At 40.8% G+C, this 19,411-nt stretch overlaps 1 protein-coding gene across 1 annotated transcript in view; it reads left to right on the top strand.

The window, feature by feature from the left end:
* CNTNAP5 (contactin associated protein family member 5) overlaps window positions 1–19,411 on the top strand; it is a 294,884-nt gene that overhangs the window by 109,049 nt on the left and 166,424 nt on the right. The gene's annotated exons all lie outside the window — the stretch shown is intronic.

Genomic DNA, 19,411 nt, shown 5'->3' with positions numbered 1-19,411 from the left:
TCTCGAAATAGATGAGACTCCTATTCTCCTTACATATCTAGGCAATGCAGCAAAGCATAGAAACCAATTAAAAGGTAGCTACAATAGCCTAAAAAGGACAATAAGCTCGTAGTTCCAAGTTGATGTTAATTATGTTCTGATGAGTTCATAGTGGGGCAGTTACTGACATTAGCACATTTAAGAAACAAGCTATTGTCACTGTGATATTTTCGGCTGGAAGTAGTTATGATACCCACTGACTGAGGCGTTGTATTAAGGTTCATGCAATGTATAGTTTCTTCTTAAAATCAAAGAATATACATTTCAATTCCTGGTATTGTGTTACTTCAAATCCCAAGGTGCTGGTGAGACTCTAAGCTACATAGAGACAGAGATGTCTCTACCTTGTGTATATGAAGATGTATTTCAGTATTCACCTTCTGGTTTCAGTGGAGTTGCAAAACTCCTACAATTATTTGTGAGTACCCTCATCAGTACCTTCAGCAGAAATAGGTTGTGTACCGTTGGTCTAGAAGCATTTGCTGCTAATGATGCACTAAGAGGTAGGCAAGTGTAAATAGCAAATACAGGACTTGAGGGAGAAGTGGAGACTAAAGAATAATTTTTTTTCCTTAACTTTCCTCTTGCTGTAACCCTGTGTTCAAATTCTAAGTGAATTAAAATTTGCTGGCATCCCCACTGGTATGCTGACATAGAGATGCTACCTGTTAGATTTCATTGGGGTTGGGATTTGAGGCAAGCTGCTCCACTGCCCAATCCTTTGGCTTTTGGAGGTGAGGAATCTGATCAGAGGTAGTATCTAGACTTTCTCAGCTTCCAAAATGTTTAGTTTTGAATTTTGTTCCTCTCAAGGAGACATTTAAAAATATGCTCCGGTTTTGATTTTTATTTAAATACGTAGATTGTGATTTGAGATAAAGGATTGATTTTTACATCCTGCTACAGGCTCCTGTCCTCACCTTGGGCAAGTTTCTCTGTGGTTCAGTGATCCATTATAACAATAGGATGAGAATTGTCTGCAGTCAAGCTTTTGTCTTGTCGGTGTGGACTGGGAGCATTTTGTGGGGAAGGATCTTCCTTTGAAATTCCTGGCAGAATGCAGTCTGACTTCTGGTTTGGGGTTTCTGTATTCTAGTGAAATACTTATCAGTGTGCTGCCGTATCATCTGGGATAAATGGATGAATAGCTAGAAACTTGGTATTCTTTTTCCAACATCAATATTTCCTTATTTCATTTTTTTTCTTGTTTAATTTGTTTCCTTCATCCAATATTTAAAACTAACAAGCACAAGCAAACACAGAAAAAACTTGAAAGGCAAAAAATCAAACAAATGAAAAAACCTTCCTATTTATATAATTCAATTAAACGCATTCTTCCCAGGATGCATTGAGGAAATATATTATTACAGACACAAATCACTTTGTAGTCTTGTATTATTAACTGCTTCTGGGACCAGATGATTTTTCTGCCAGAGTAGAAGGAAGGAGTGATAGGATGTAATGTTAATTATCCTAATCGTTACACGTTCTTCAACACTAGGGCTTATGTGAGTTCCCAGAAAGGGGATGCAAAGATGTGTATGTGTGCACGTACTGCTACAGGCTACGTTCCTGGGTGGGGGTCTGCCCCAAACAGCCTGGATTTTGAGGACTGAAAATGTCAGATTGTCGTACCGAGGAAACATGGGATGCCCCAGGAAGCAGAGGGGTGGGTTTGGTAGTGTGAAGTCCCAACTGTCGCTCCTGTGAATGACACAGGTGCAAACATTTAAGCACATTTCAGTAGCAAACGGGGATTTTACCAAGAGGACATTGCTAGGGCAGAGAAAACTCTGCAGGAATTATTTAAACATCATTTTGCTTTGCTGATTCAAATGTCTGTAGATTTCATTAAACTGCCTTGTAAAATCATCACAGCAGGAAAAAAAAAATGGTGGGGAAGGGATTAGGCGATTCAAAGCAGTCCCAATCCATCCGGCTCAGGCAGGAGAAAGAGGTGGGTACTGCCAGCACGCAACTGGCTATTCCGAGTGTTTAGTGATGTCTTGCTCGAGAACAGAAACAGTGTATCACACTTGGACAAATTAGTGATGGGAAGAAGCCAGGTTTTTAGTGCACATCGCTTTATTCTGAAGCCTTCTCTTCCCCAGTATTCCTTCCTAGAGATTCATGCCAGTTGTTTAAAATGTCTTAAACTTTAGGATTTCTACATGTTTGGAGAGAGTCTAAAACGCCCTGGAGATCTCCGCAGTGATAGCTGTGCACGCATCTGCCTGAGTATTAAAAATAGACTATTTTTATTTAATTGGATGGTGGAAAGCTAGAGATTTCTCACATCACTCCGATGGCAGATTCAAGATTTTACGTATGTCAAAACAATGCCATCTGGGTTTGTTTATATCGCTGTTAGCCTTTTCTAGGAGTCCAAGTGCCTATTTGAAAACCAGTATAGCATCAAGCTAACAAGTAAACAGTAGGTCATGTTACAGCCCCTTCCAGTTTCTTGGGCTGAGGTGGAGAACTGTTTGCTTACACAAGTGCTGGATGACTGTGTGTTAGTCAAAGTTGTGGAAATGAAGACAGTGTCGCAAAAAAAACCCTAGGAGGACATATGAAATCATAAGAGTTAAAAGACTGACTCCCAATTTAAACATTCTCAATATACCTTGCCTTTTTTCCTTGACTCTTTCACCTCTCAATCCCTTTGGATCGTATGGGCATAAATTTTATTTTTTGCATTTACAAATGCAAGGTTTATGCAATAGAAGATTGAATATTTTAGGGTGTTTTGCATAACTAAAACAGTTTACTGCGCAGTTAAAAAAAAAAAGTTTCTGCTTGAAATAACAGAAATCTAGTTTAATTGATTGAAGGTAATTAACAAGATTGATTGTTCGCCCCCCCTCTAATCTGGTTTAGAATTGTAGATTGTAGGAGTGGTAAATTTGGATGGTTTGTAAAGTTCCTGGTGGATCTTTGATTTGAGATTAGGGTTTTGTGAAGAATCAGAAAATGGAGTGCTAAAACAAAGCTAACAGATGGTACTGTCTCTCCTTTAAAGAGACCTCCAACTCAGCTGGCAAAACTCGCCGTTTTTCCATTTGTCTAGGAGGCCAGCAATCTCTTATTTTTATGGTAGTTTGGGAGAGGAATGGTTTAACAAAGCTCACAGAACTCGTACAAGAGAAATGAATACATAATGAATGGGATCTCTAGGGCACAGATCAGGTTAGTCTCCAAAAACCAAAGGAGTTTTTAACATATGATAGTCAGTGGGACCCAAAGTCCTTCCAGCTCAATTCAATTTCCTTTTGATATGACGGAGCTCACGGGTAGGCCTCCCTGGCTCTGTGCTCTCATTTGCTTTGTCTCGACTGGGGTACCTATCAGCTCAGGCGTTGTCCTAAGCACCAGGCTTGGACCTTGCCATGTGCAACATCTGAAGATGCTTGAAGGAGTTGTTATTCAGCGTGATCTGATTGTGCCTCGGGTGGTTATGGTAAGGAAGTGCATACTTTGCGATATTTGACCTGACTGTGGTGAAAACTAATGCCAAGGGTGACCTTAGAAATAAACCATGTCTTTTCTATGTACCTTTATAGCACAAAAAACATGAAAGAAGAGTTCATCTGTTTAAAATGTTCAGTTCTGCTTTTCTTCAGTAGATAATGGTAGCTCTCATTAACGTTAGGAGTGTGTCCTGGCCCTCCTGATTTTGCCAGCTGGTCTTCACAGGGTAAGGGAAGGCCGGTAGCTGTGGGGCCTGGAGACCGGGGTATTCCCCACTGTACCCCTCTCCATCTGTTTGGATTCGGAACTGGAAATACCATTTGGACTGTGAACCTTGGAGAAAGTCAGCACTGAACAGCAAATCCCCGAGCGCTGCTGAGCGTGGTACTTTCCAGTGGCTGTGATAAAGCCCTTTGGCTTGGAGACAGAGGGGAAGATAAATAAGTGTCCTTGCCGGGATGCAGCTGATCTTGTTTTGCCCTGTCTAAGCCATGGCAGAACAATGACATAAATTAGACGTATTAAAGAAAGGGGCTGCTTTTGTAGCATCAATCTAGTCAAGGGCAAACGCAGACTAACAAGACTTATCCGCTTGTAAATTGGGCAGTATATAGGGTGCTGTCAGCGGTGCCCCCTACTCTGCACCCCCGCTGCGCCAGCTCCTGGGGCTGGCGGCCATGGGCCGGGGGCGGGTTGGTCACGTACCCGCTTCTGCTTTAACGGGGGGCCCGCGCCAATCAAGGCGGCTGACGAGGCGTAGGAGCACGCGGCGCGTTGCCGTTAAAGCGGGGTGTGGGTGGGAAAGGGCGCGCCGGGGCCGGGTGCTTCCTCCGGCGGCTGAGCGAGTTCGGTACGCGTAGTGTGAGCCCAGGTCGTGGGGATACGCCCGGTCTGCAGAGCGCCCGGTTAACGTGAAGCTGTGATTGTAACAACTGCGCTGTGTCCCGGGTCTAGCGAGGCGTCCCCCAAGTCCCCGCCTGTCCCCGTAGCGGTGGGTGGCGGCTGCCCACGGGCTGCGGCCTGGGAAGCCGGCCCGGGGAGGTGGTTGGTCCTGTGTCTGCCATGTTCCGCTCCTTGGGGGAGCATCCCGAAACCTGCAGAACTAGGGAAAACGCAAGATCTCTTTGTAAGAGCCGTGTAAAAATATTCAAGTCATATTTTTCTACTCGGTTCTTTCATACTTTAATGCTGGATGAATTTGAGGCAGAAATGCCCATTTGAAGTAATGAATATATTTAGAGAAATTAGGAAATCATTAAAATAAGCTGTTTTATTTTCAGTAGTGTGGATGCCCATATAGCTACTGATGCTTCATCAGCGTGGTACAGTTTGTAAGGATGGTCAGCTCGGAAGGAGTGGAAGAAAACGAATGGGCTTGTGGTGCAAAGTTTGTATTTGATTTCCAGATAACTTTGCAGTTACAATCCCAGGTTCTGTCTAGTCAATTTATGGAGAAATTTTCCTTTTGAAAAATGGTCCCTGTCAGTACCATTTTTTTCTTCAAAGGAAAGGAACGTTTTTGGTGACATTTTTCAAAGAGAAACTTTGCAATCAATTTTTTATTGTTTTTCAGATTTTTTCTGTTTGGTATAGTTGTTGGAAAATAAGCCAATGAATAAATAGCCCAGAAATAAAATTAGTGGGGGGGTTTTTGTTTGTTTGTTTTGTTTTTTTTTTTTTTTTTAAATACACAATTCCCTATGAAATGTTACCAGCTTCAAATAAGAAATTTTCTTAATCTTTTTCACTGGGGGAAAAGGAGTAGAAGTTTTTCAACCTTTTTGTCAGTAAATGCTCTGAGATACTAAATAATTACGAATCTCAGTATACCCGTCTTTATCTAAGAGCTTACATGTTTTATTAGTTTTGTAGTTTCTGTGGTCTCTTTTTTTCTTTAGAGAGTTGGTGAAAAGATCAGCAAAATTTAGCAGTAGACTTGACATTTCATGTAGGTAGACCTAAAAATCTGACTAGAAAAGGAATCCCCAGGAAAATGAAAGCAGCTGGGTCTACAAGTTGTCTGAAAATGCTGTTAGTTGTTTAGCTTTCATGTGCAGTAAACATGAATAATACTTCCCCAATCTCCTGCTATGTCTGTCATTTATTACTTTATAGCCATGTGTTGTATTCCACTTCAGACATCGTTTTTTTAGGCTGAAAAATCCTGGTCTGCTTAATCTTTTCAGATTCTAAAGGTGTTTTATACCATTGGCCTACCTTCTTGCTGTTTTCTGTATTTTTTCCAATTCAACTATATCTTTGTCAGATGGAGAGATGAAAGCTTCACAGTTTTCAAGTTGTGGTCACATAGCTCTTTAATATATAATGTCATATTGATACTTTCTGGTTGGTTTGTTCTCTACTTTTTCTAGTAATTCCAAATACCCTCTTTGGGCTTCTGGCCATGTTTGAGTCCAGAACTGATGCTTGCATCCAACAGTTTACAAGGCTTTAAGATTCCTGAACGACAGTAGCAGATTTACAACCTTTTTTCGGGGTGTGTGTGGTGAGGATGATTTTGTGTGCTGTGGTACTTCACATTTGCTGACACTATTCATTTTCCATTTTAGTGCCTGATCATTCAGAATCATCAGATCCTTGTGCAGCTTTTCACAGTCAGTCTTTATTTTTACAACCCACCAAATTTCATGTTATCATAAAGTTGTGTTGCTTCTCTGTGTTTTGTGTTTTCTTTGGTATGGAATTTATGAAGTCAAGAAATAGCATAGATCAGACTAGATCCCCTAGTGTCCACTGATAATTTTCTTCCCAAACTTTCTTTCCTATTCTTTACTAACTAACCCATAAAGGCACATTCCCTTTTCTCATATATCAGCTTGGTTTGTTTGCTTTTTGTCTTTCAGTGATTTTTCAACAAAAACTTGATGAAAGTGCAGGAGCATAGTATGAATTATACCATCATTATCAATAGATAAATTGATTCCTTTGAAGACTTCTAATAAATTTGTGAGGTCTGTCTTCCCTCTGAAAAACCAAGATGTCTTTTAGTCATTATATAATGAACTGTCTGTTTGCTTATTCTGATTCTTTTAAAGTAATTTCCATTGATTTATGGATTTATTTCTATGTGGGTACCCAGACCTGTCTTAAAGCCCTTTAAAAAAGTGGTGCTACGTTTGCCACCTTCTGTTTCTCTGTTAATGAAGTCAATTTCCTTGATAGGATAGACACTGCAGCTAATAGTTGAGCAATTTTATATTGAATTTCCTTGTGGAAGAATATTAACTGAGCTTAGTGGATTGCTTCTGTTCATTTTATATGTTAATTCAGTACTTCAATTTAAAATGCTTTTTCTCACCCATTCCCCCAAAAGAAAGAGCTTAGAGTTGGAAATAAGATAAGCTGTATCCTACTCTGCTCTGATGCAAAGTATTCATTTAATATCTCAGCTATGGCCTTGTCTTCTTCAAGGCTGTCTTGCAGACTTTTTCTCAGGCTTTCTTCCTATGACATGTTTAAAGAGGTATTTATTTTTACTTTTTATGTCTTATATCAAATGACTTTTTTTAAAGTTCTACATTATGCTGGTATTCTGTATGTACAGAGCTGATTCTGATTTCCATTTTAGTAATTTAATTGCGTCTCCTCCTTTCGACTCCTTCCTTAGAAAGAAGTCTTCCTATTTCAAACAGCGTCTTTTAGTCTCTCGTTTTACTAGATTGTTTTTATTTCTTTCCTTTTAAAGAAATCTGTTTTCAGAATAAGTGGCATGTATTTATTTTGAATCTCTAATATGATGACTTTAAAATACCTCTAGGGTGCTTAAAATAATTTATCCTGTTGTTACTTTTAATTTCTATCTAAGAAGTCCTAATTTTTATGTATTTCCTCTTTTTGAAATGAAGCTCTACTTTAAAGGAATATTTTTTTTCCTTGTGTGTGTGTGTGTAGCTCTGCGCTTGGGTGTGTTGAATTTCAGTGCCGTGTGGCCAGTGTTGCACAGTAGCTCCCCAGTAGCAGTGTTTTCATCCTGAGTGCTGCTTATGTCTAAAGCAAGCATTGTGTCTACGTGTTAGGTACCTTGCCTACCAACTCCAGCAATTGTGCACTTCTGTTTTCTAAAATTTGGAGTTTAAGTCACTATGACGGTTACCTTCCGTATTCAAAAGAGACAGAGGTCTCTGTGTTTTCTCTACTCATGGATCTTTTTTTACTGCCTATCTACCATTATGTGAAATGATAACATCACCTGGTCATGTTCTTGATAACCCAGATCTAACACTCTAATGTGGAAGAATTTCAATCCATATAGATACTAGCATGATCAATAGCAACTCATTGTCCCTATTGGGTTCTAACCTTTCTTTAAAACATAGCACCTTTCTTTTACCAGTGCTTCCCACTCCATCCTTATGTCATTTGTACCCTGCAAGTGCACTGCCTCCTCCAAGTGTCTGCTTTCCACTAATATGTCTGCTAGAATGTATTTTCAAATACACAAGGCATTCACCCAGGTTAGTTAGACTTCCAGAATTAGCATGTGTACATTTGACATGACCCTGGAGACCTGTATTGACATGCTCAGTTTAAATGGGACTTGACTTCCTGGGACCATGCTTTACTGGTTAAAATGCGTGCATTTTGTCTGTTTCTGTCCTGTTCTGTAATCAAGAATAAGGAATTTGCCTCAATTCATTCCTCAATAGGTCATATGAACACCAACATAGAGAGAAATCAGACTCTCCAAGAATGCTAATCTGAGACTTTCCAAAGATATTGTATAAGAAAAGATCTGGGAGCTTGCAGAATTGCTGCATATTCTTTTAGTCGTAATGTGATGATTTACTGGTGTTTTAAATAACTTGCCTTAACAGTGTGTTTTCTCAGCATGGGTACTGGTTCAGGTGTTCATTAATACTATACTGCAGAAACCTGATGAGCTCAAATGTGCATGAGACTATAGTATTGATGCAGATGCGGTTGAGGACGTATCAGTGTCCTTCTTTATTAGAAGTTAATTTTGTATATTTGCACAGTCCTCTTCTGTTTGGCAGAAAATTAGCTCATCTTTTCTGAAGACTGAAGAGTGAACTTACGTCCTAGAGCAGCTTATTATGCAGGCCTTGCAGTATGCAGACGTTTTGAAAGGAAATCCTGTAATAGGTTAATTTTCCTCTCTGTGGGTTGCATTGTCTAAAACACTTATTTCTTTCTTCCCTTCTTTGTTACTTTTTCAAGGTGTAGCTACTCAAAGTGCTTTCAGGAAAAAGAAAATCTTAAACACAATGTCTTCATGCTAATATTTTCAAAAAATGTTAGGTGTTTCTATTTCTTGTTCTAAAGGCAAGGTCTTTCATGGATCTGACTCCAGGGTCCTTTCTTTCACCTACGATCAGGAGATTAAAAAGAATAAAAGAGCCCTGTGTGCTAGATTTCACCCCTCAGGAGAAGGGCTTGTTAAGCAGCTATTGATTTTTTTTTTTTTTAATTATTTTTCCCCCCGCCCCCATCACGTTTTCCATATTTAAATGGGAAATATTGGTACCATTGGAGAGACTCCTAAGGTTTCTAGTTTTTCAGTGTTTGCCTGGCTATCATTTTGGGAAAAACTTTATGGAAGCAAAAGGAGAAGGGGCAGCTTACAAGAAGTGTGGTAAAAGAACACTCTGGGAAAGCAAACTATCCAATTAGTATTAAGAGGTATTAAATTGAAATTGTTGACATGGTATTTTAAAATACAATTCTACTTTTCCGTTCACTTAAACCTTTTCCTGTCACTGACGCCATAACTCTGATTTGATTTCTTTAAAAGTATCCATTAAGGTAAATCTTGGGTTGCAGGTGCATACAGAAATAAACTGATTTTCTTAATATTGTCACATCTCTAAAACGGTGTTACACCAGCTTCTAAACCTAGTGCCATGGAGTGCAAGGCTTAGGAATATTTCCATACCTCATTCTTTGTTGTTCTTTTCTTAAATGGAGGTGTAAACCAGAGGATGACAACTAGCAGTCTGTTTGCCTTTCTATGGGTGATCCATTACAAATACTTAAAAACTGGTGATTTTTTTGTGTAAATCAGCATCACATATCTTGCTGTTAGAGGATGTGAAGACATTAGTTTCTCTAAGGTGATCCTGCTTGGTGAAAGGACAAGAATGCAGCTCTTATCAAAGGTCCTAGGGATAGTCCAGCATAATGCAGCCCAGTTTACATATTTACAGAAACCTGTGTTGCGTAGAAACTCCTCTTGTTGCAAGAAGCAATTTCCATATTCCTTCCCTTATGTTCAGCAACACAGTGATGATGCTCATTTTCAAATATGTTTTTTACAAGTCCTGAAATTTCCGACTGACTGAGCAGTTCCCGTCTTCTTTCCATTTCCAAAATAAAAGTTATGGAGCATTTTTTATTTATGGCCTACTGTGATCTTGGACCTGCCGAATGTGTCATGACTTCATTTAATGTCCTACCATAATAACAGTTACAGGCCTTTTGTGTATGCAAGCAAAATTTACACTTCGGAGGCAGAATGCCAGGCTACCTCCTCCTTGGATCACTGACAGAAAGTTACTTTTTTCATGGTGTAGTTTAGAGAACATCAAGATCTTCAGAGCCTGCTGCTGAGGATTTTTTGGTGTGGTTGGCGTAATAAAATGTGTGGTTGAAACTTAATGGGCAGACATGCATTTGGAAGACGTTACACGTATGCCCGCAGAGATGCTGCAAAAGCTCGTCTTACTCTATTTCAGGAGGAAGAGAAGTGGTTTCTTTAAGTTGCTTTAGTGTCCTGGAGATTAATTTAATGTGGTTCAATGACGGACCCCAATGTGAAAGTGGAATGACAAGACTCAAATGTAGGATGCTGCAAATATTACAGTAATGGTTTTGTAGGAGGAAGCTATGTCAATTAGATTTAACCCTCCTGTGGCAAGAGAGAAGTCTGTGTAACTCACCAGGCTGAGACTATGGCTGATGTACATGAGGATGATTTCACTGTTCTGAAGGGTGCGGTAAAGATTTATACCAGTACAGGGTGTAACTTATGGTGTATTGACACAGCAGAATTTGCATTTTTAACAAGGCATGGTTGAAAAAGTCTAGAGAAATACATGAGCAAAAAGATGTATTTTTTCTAATTTGCAATTACATGGTGTTTTTGTAAGCAGAGAATAATAAACTTTAGAAACAATCACTATTGTTAGTATTATTTGTAACCTCATATTTGTGTACTTTATGATGATGGCATTCCTGAGAGATCTTGAGTAAGGTAAACGGCACAGTGAGATAAGTCTACGATGCCCTTTTGCGATGTTAACTGTTGTTATCTTGGCTAGGATGTGAACTTTCTCCTGTTCAAAGGAGAAAAATACAGAAGGCAGCGTATAGCAAAAAATACGTGTGTATGCATGTGCATTTCAGTCCATTATAAAACACTGGAGAAAATCAAGCCTACCTACTTATCTTCTTCCACAGGATATTACTTTACTGATCCAAATGAAAATGCCATCAAACTTCATAACAGGGAAATAATGTAAGATAATGAAGCACAATATTCATCTGAGGTCACTGTTGCATGGAATAACTAACACCTCTCTGGTGTCATCTTGCTGGATCCGTCTGGCAAATTATAACCACAGAGATACCAAGTGTACAGCACTTAAATGCACTTTGATGAAGCTAAATACAGGGAAGGTTCCCAGAGTTCCCCAACATTGCCAGACATAAACACATTCACTGCATTGTTAATCCCACTAATTTAATGTAAAGCATGAAGGTCTCCATGAGATTTATGCAGAAGAACAGCTGAAATCTATGATTAATGTAGGCAGTGGAAAGAGCAGTTTCAGTCTGTTGGCTAAGGTTAATCTAGTAAAGGTACTGGGGAAATATTTATCCTTTGCTGTGATATAGCTTAAAATAGTATCTATATGTAGGATTGCCTTTAAGATAAAGTGCAGGAGGCTGAGCAGAAACAGGAATTAGCTGCTGACTTTCAGCTTAGACTTGTAATTTACGGGTTTAATTTTGCTGCTGCTTGCTTCCATTATTATTAATTTATGTAGCAGTGATAATAATAACAGCGATAACAGCTTCACCTCCAAGTGCTTCAAAGACAGAGCTGATTCTAAAAACTAAAGGTGGGGATCAATTCTCCATCACTGAAATGCAACTATATGTGAGATGCAACATCACATTTGTATGCAAAGTGTGTCTCAGTAGGGCAAGGAAATTGTATTTGGTCCATTGCTGGGAAGAAGGGCAGCCTGCCCAGCTACAGGTTGGATAAGACACCTGGGCTACATCTGTATGAGTATACAGAAAAGGACAGGGACCGTTTTCTAGCCCTGAGGTTGGGTGATGTAGCTTATATATTATCCATTTGGTAAAATTATCTTTTCTTCGAAACAGATCACTGTACCCAAGCTGCCTCTTGGGAGTGGTCTGTGGTGGATACAGTACCTCAGACTTTGCCAAGGTACAGTCTGGCAGACTCTGGAAACAGATTGACACTAACTAATTCAAACTGAAGATCAGACTGTCCATTCCAGTATAGAAATCCAGCATTTTGACAGGTGCTGCTGACCAAAACAAGAAAAAAAATTAGAATTTGCTAGGGGTAAATCAGAACAGGAGAAGAAGAAAAGAAAAAAGCACAAAGAATTTTAAAGTTCTGCAATATTTTGTTTTGTTGTCTTTGGTCTGAACAGAAGTGTTTCATTGTCCTGAAGAGACCAAAGAAGCTTCATGTTTTTAACGTTACCATCATTAAACTGATGTTTTCTGGATTGATACAGACCTGTCTAAAAGAAAATATTACATAGATTGTCTTAATGGATAGTCTTTAAAAAAACCTTAAAAATGTTTTTTCTTGCAAAATATTTTGATAGTGTAATAATCAATGTGTTTTTTACTGGAAAAATCTGTGAACAGTTCTACTGTTAGCACAAGGATAATAAACAACATCCTTAACATAAACGTCGTTTACATTGGGCAGTCATCTATCTGAGGCTAATGATGATGTTAACAGTATTTGTTCCTGTATTTGGAAAGTAACTCAACAGGGAGAAGGGTATGCAGTCAGTGTAATGGGGTAGATCAGAGGCAAATAACCTTCCCGCTTCAGCAGATTATTCAAGGAGGTGATGAAGTAGTATGGACCCTACCACATTATCGTATCTTCTCTCCCCTGGACTACTGTCCTACGTACAGAAACTGCCAGTAGCTCAGAGGTGACAAAATAACGCTTAGGAACCCAGGTGGACATTGCATTGCTGAAGCACAGCAGTCAGCCCCTCAATAAGTAACAAGTGTAATGCATATTTCCCAGTAGGACCCCTGCTTGATAACCCATACTGCAGCCATTTGTTTTAATTCTTACTGTATAGGGAATTTAAACTACCTCTCTGTAGACCAACTTTTTTTTTTCCCCTCCACTGGGCGTGGAGGAATGGGAAGCCGTCACTTCCTCTGATAATATGTTATGGGAGGATAATTTTGACAGGTGCCTCCTGTATCCCCCCCCTGCTCCTCCCTAATAGCAGCTCTGACACTGTGCCAGGGGATATTGGTTTTGAGGTTCTTGTCAAGGATGGGTGTTTCAAAGAGGAAAATGTAGCTGCTGTTAGGAAAAAAGGAAAGAAATATAAGCAAATGGAGGCTTCTCTTTCTGAAGGCATGATAGGCTTCAGACTAGCTAGAGTCATCCTGTTCAATCTGGAAGGGAAAACATGAGCCTGGAAACAAGCAACTCATCTCAGAAGGTTGTTAACCAGAAATGGCTGGTTAACTTTTGTCTTGAAGATATGGAGCATTACCAGGAAAGACAGACATGAAGTAGGAGGAGATGCTCGGAGGTGAGTGATGTGCTAAGAGGACACATCCTGCCCTCCAGTCCCTGGACCAGGCTGGCAGCTGTTTCCTCTTGGGCTCAGACTGAAACCTGCTTAAATCGGTGGAAAAGGATCCCATTGACTCTCCAAAGCAGGCAAGTTTCTTGTACTGGAAGTTAAAATGTACTTCATTTTTAGAGACTGGTTGAAAGAAAATTGAAAGAAAATTTAACTTGCCTCTTGAGAAAGAGAAGTGAGAAAACACAATGCATACATTTGCCGTCCATGTGCCAAATGTGGCTGCGTGGTACGTGAAAACAAAGATCTAAACTGCAGCTCTTTAAGGAGCGGAGCAGTCCTCCTTGTCATCCTTTCCTTCTCCCTGTGGTCCGACCCCCTCTAATAGCCAAAGGGTTTTGTAAGGCCACGTGCTGAAAGAGGGCAACTCCCCGGGGCCAGGTCCTGCCATGAACCGCTGTGCCGAGAGCTGCTCTTAACACACCCTCCAAATGAGGTGGAGCTTTTAGCAGCTCTCAGTCTGGACACGGGGTGACTACGATGACAGCAAAGGCGTTTCACTGCATTTCTTCATGACAAGATATTAACAGTTCTGGCTTGATGTGTTGGGCGGTGCTTTTTTCATTACGTAAGCAAAGGAATGTTTTTCAGTGTTGACAGGCACAGTATGTAGGAAAGGTGAAATGTAAAAACTTCTAGACTTTTAAGTCTTATTTTTTCCCCACATCTCTCTCTCTTCCCCCCCCCTCCCCCCCCATCTGTGTGTAATCTCTCTACGTTTTAGGTCTGGGCTGAAGTGAAGGGGGGAGTTTCTAGAATTGCCTGAACTGACAGTTGCTTTCGTTTCACAGCAGAAACTAAATGGATTTTGTAATTTTCATTGTTATGAAAAGTCACCACAAACCTGTCCAGGCCCAAGGTGTTGCTAGCAGGCACTGGGGCGATATAATTGTTATGTAAAAAAAAAAACCTGCAGCATCCCCTTAAAATCAGAGGCTGCTGAGTTTCCATATGGTGCATTTGTGGCTGTATTGTGTCCTTGTCATGGCAGCATTCAGTCTCTTTCCACATACAAGCAGAGACAAAGGACCCTTACTGTAACTTGGTTTCAGTCATAGTCCCACTGAATTACATCCCAGGTAACGCCAATTCAAGCAGAACTAAAATCCTGTTGCCTCTGGAGAAGATAAAAGCTATCCTTGAGTCAGAGTTTATTTCAACCTAGAGAATGTGGAAAGCTAGACGATGCTTTCTCCTTCCTGCTTCAGATTTTCATGTTGTTTCTTAGTTGGAAATACTTATTTTCTTTAAAGTGCGTGTACACTCAAATATTTGAGGAGGTCCTGGGAGGTATACACCAGGAAGCATGTTCTGTATCACAGTGCCAACTCCTAGCTCCTGATCTTTCTCATCCTAGTAAGGAAGTTTAAAAGGGAGAATGACGTTGTTTTTCTCTAAGTATTGCAGTTTTGGGATTTATGACAGGCTTAGCTGCTTTTTATCTCACTTTGGTTCCTTCACTAAGCTGCTGGATAGCTTGAATTAAGTGCGCTCCTGTCCTTATTTCTTTAGGCACTGGAGGCAGCATACTGCGATGTCATGGGTGAGATTTGAAGGTGGAGTGCTCTTTTCTGTGCTTGTATTTCTTTCGCTGAAGGTTGAAATGTTGTAAATTGCTAACATCTGTGTTATGTGCCCTCTGCACATTCATAATCTGATTTATTTATTTTTTTTTTCCTTAGCTCAGTTCATCAGAGTGACTTTGGCAGAAATGAGAGTATTCAATGCATCTTAAAATATCTCCCCTAGAAGGTAGTTAACCTCAGGTCTGCCTGCTCACCATTCAGGACGGATTGTGCCTATGTTGCTGCTTGCATACTCATTTTGAACCTATCCCATTACCTGCCTAACAAAGTGGGAGAGCAGAATATATTCAGCAGAGTCATTATGGTAGCCACCTTCTGCAGCTCTGTAAATAAGTTGCCATTTGCTGTGCAGAGTGTGCGTGCAGGGGAGACTGAGATAAAGTCCTGCGTCTGATGCTATCTTTTGAATTGATTAGGTTTTCATGAGCAGACACTTTTCTTGCACCCAATTTCCACTTGTCTGTCTAAAGGTGGAGACCCATCTAAGAGTTTGGCCAAAGGGCGATCTAAAGTTTAGCACATCAGATCTCACTGGTATGATCTGGCACAGATCTGAATTAATACATGAGGTAGAGAAACAAATGTGTGTCTGCAGGGTTATTAAACAACTGTCATATTTCACCACAGTTGCGTGACATTTTCCTGGACTGCCCTTGAACAGCTTTTAGGTTGCCTCTGAACGGGAGAGTTGTATAAACAGCCCATTCATTTGAATTTTTGCTTTTCCTGAGGGAGTCATACATCTAAATTCCAGGTAATGACGGTCGTTTTGAGATTTAAACTTCTTATGAAAGTTTTCTTTTTCATCTAAACTGGAATTCTACCTTTTTCCACTTTGGTATAACCCGTGAACCAGGTAGGTTGAGCATTGGGAGCAGCGTTGTATGTGCTTGTCTTGTTCTTACTCAAACCTACGTGCTGACAGCTGCTGCTGAAGAGGCAGCGTTGGGCTGGTCAGACGCTGCTCCGAACCACTGCCGCTGTTCTTACCTCACCTCTTTGTGCCAGTGGGACCTGCCTTTGCTGGCTCATAAAAAAAGCCTCATAAAATATTACTGCGGTGCCATAGTCCGTGTCACAGTGGGGCACCATGCAGCCAGGCACCGTGAAACAAGCTTGGTCCGAGAGGCAGCTTTGCCTGTGGCAAGCTGTTAACCTTAAAGCCGCTAGCGCTAGGGAGAAGCTTTTGCCTTCAAGAAGCTGGTGGCAATATTTGGTGCTAATGGAGCTTTTTGATTTATAAGCCCCATAGAATGCCAGAAGCAGGATTTCCCAGGTAAAACAGCAGTCTGTTGTGTTTACAAGGCTTGTAAGAAACCACAGATTTCAGTGTTTTGCTCCATCCCAGAGCAACTGTGTTGCATGGGAAATGGCATGCGGGTGCTCTGTTTTCTTTGCTAGTTTGTCGTTTTGTTCCTGTGAATTAATCCCTATCAACAACAAGTTGTAATAGAGGCCTTTTCTCAAGAGGAAGCATTTCTGCCATTCTCACCAATAAGTTTATTGTTAATCAATATTTGAACCTCCAGGGCTACGAAATCTGGTACTGCATCCTTGTTTCATCATCTTTAATGGATGGATTATTTCTGTGTCAGCTGTGGATCTAAGTTTTCAAGGGACCATCTGTGGCAATTGGTGTTATTCAATCAATGGTCTACAGCCCACAGGTGGTCCATAAAACATCGGAAGGTGATCTGTATAGCAGTGGGAGTTGGAAACAAAAATCAAAGGAATCCTAAAGGCATACACAGTGATGCCCCACAGTTAGCAGCAAGCAGCAATGTGCTGGCTGCATGCAAAACCATCTTGTAGGCACAGATTGATGGGTACGACATTGCCTGTGGATTTTTTATCCCCAAAGTTTCATTGGCTCTTTGGTTATTAGAGGAGCTTGAGAAACACTGCTATAAGGGAGGTATTGGACTTTTGAAGGGTTTTATTTTTACTGACATGACTGTTTCAATGTGGGAAGGATGTTTTTACATAGTTGCACATTAGGTTTGGAGTCAACTGATTTGGAGGCTGGATGTGGGTAATTCTGGCTCTTCCTTGAGGTGTCATGAAGGAAACTATCTAGCACAGATGCCTGCGGGTGGGCACCCGGGTCTGCTTGCGGACGGTGCGGTACAGCTGTCTCTGTTTAACCTGGCAAAACCGCAAAGCTCCTTTGACCGCGCAGGCAGTCCCTGAGGTGTGCTGGAGGCAGAGGAGCGCCTCTGTGTGCGTGAGCAGCGGTGACGCTCCCCTGCGCTGCGCTTGGGTGCGCGGTTTGCACAAGCTTTGCAAAAAACGTCTTTACAGGTTTGCCCTGCGGGAAAGAGAGGTGTCAAGGCTGCCTTTACCACCGGTTACAGGTAGCTGGGAACTGCCTCCACGGTTTTCCAGCGGCCGCGAGGGCCCACTGATCACAGCGTGCTGCTGTGTGCCAGTGCGGGCTGCGTTCCTACCTGCTTTCCGGGCAGCAATGTGTGGGCTGTTTAGCACACAGTCGTATTCGCAAATCACCTAGTCCCATTACTTTGTAATTGCAAGGAGATATTTCTAGAAGTGCTGTGCTTTTCAACTTGGTCTTTCTCCCAGAATGTTTTCTTTTTTATATAAACTGAAAAATTATTACCTTTGTGGGCCTGCAATGCAATGTGCGGTATTGACAGCCTTGTGTATGAGAGGATTATGAGAAAAAAAACAACACAGACCCTTGTTTCACAGTATTTACTGTTTTAAGGTGTACTTTTTCTTTTGTCTCTTTGCTTTCACCTTTTGCTTGCATTCTAGTCACTGCATTTTAAGCTTTTCTTCACAATAGGGAGGACTGGAAACTCTTTGCTTCCCCTCTGTTCTTTTTCTTCTTTCTTCCTTCTTCTTTCTTTTTTATCTTTTGAAAGGTGAGATTTTTACATAATCACAGGATTCCAAGAGGATGAGCTCTCTCAGCAAACAAACAGAAAACAACACTCCCCTTTGTCTATCTTAAATATATCCACGAGTGTCTTATTAAAAATGTGAGCACTGCCACAGCTCTGACTGTGAGACTTACTCTCTGCTGACAGTTTCATTACTGAGAAGAATAAGATTTTTCACTGGGAATATAAGGGAAAAAACCCTCTGAAATACTCTCTGCTGGGATTTAAATTTGGCTCCTATCTGGAAAGCAGTATGAGTAAGCCCAGGACATCTTGAAGTGTTACTTGTGGCACTTCTCAAAACATATCTGATGGGCAAGGCTACTGACCTGCTGTATGTGGTTAACTTGGAATTAAGATCAACAAGAATCCCCATGCAAAAAAACTTAATTATATAATATAGCTGAATTTGTGAGAGATTAGTTTACCATCACATAACTGTTGTGGTTTAACCCCAGCCAGCAACTAATCCCCACACAGCTGCTCGCTCGCTCCCCCCCAGTGGGATGGGGGAGAGAATCAGAGGAGTAAAAGTGAGAAAACTCATGGGTTGAGATAAAGACAGTTTAATAGGGAAAGCAAAAGCCGTGCATGCAAGCAAAGCAAAACAAGGAATTCATTCACTCCTTCCCGTGGGCAGGCAGGTGTTCAGCCATCTCCAGGAAAGCAGGGCTCCATCACACGTAACGGTTACTTGGGAAGACAAACGCCATCACTCCAAACATCCCCCCCTTCCTTCTTCTTCCCCAGCTTTATACACTGAGCATGATGCTATGTTGGGGTCAGCTGTCCCAGCCGTGTCCCCTCCCAGCTTCTTGTGCCCCCCCAGCCTACTGGCTGGTGGGGTGGGGTGAGGAGCAGAAAAGGCCTTGACTCTGTGTAAGCACTGCTCAGCAATAGCAAGAACATCCCTGTGTTATCAACACTGTTTTCAGCACAAATCCAAAACATAGCTCCATAGTAGCTACTGTGAAGAAAATTAACTCTATCCCAGCCAAAACCAGCATGATAATACTTGTAGAAAACAAGATCTTGTGCGTAAAAAGTTCAGAATAAGAGATGAAGGATAAGCAAAGCTTTGGGGACAGTTGGGATAGCTGAATTATATACCCTTTTCAGCCTGATAAGCTCCTAATTAAAATAATTTTACAGATCACACGTTTTGAAGGGTGGTTCTTCACTTCACTGAGGTAACTGGGGTTGTGAGAGATTGTCTCAGTAAAATTGTTGGTCTTCAGAGGCAAGCAGTACCAGCAATGGAATGCACTTGCAAAGCGTGTTTTAGGAATTGATACACATGCTGTCTTTTGCATTCATGACTGGGTGGAAAATAAGGCTTATTGCATATAAAAGAATTTTCCCAGGTTAGAGTTTTTAAGGTGAAATGAAAAAAGCATGGTATGGTTTCAATTTATTGTTCCTTAGAAATGTTCAAGGATATTTTTTATTTAATATAGTTCTAATGTAACAATAGCACACTGCATTTAGTAAAATAAGAACACACTGAATTTGAAGTTTTACACAATTTTTAACAACATTT

Source organism: Mycteria americana, chromosome 9, assembly GCF_035582795.1.
Source record: "Mycteria americana isolate JAX WOST 10 ecotype Jacksonville Zoo and Gardens chromosome 9, USCA_MyAme_1.0, whole genome shotgun sequence".
NCBI lineage: Eukaryota > Metazoa > Chordata > Aves > Ciconiiformes > Ciconiidae > Mycteria > Mycteria americana.
The sequence above is the reverse complement of the archived record's forward strand: the minus strand, read 5'-3'. Positions and strand labels throughout refer to the sequence as shown.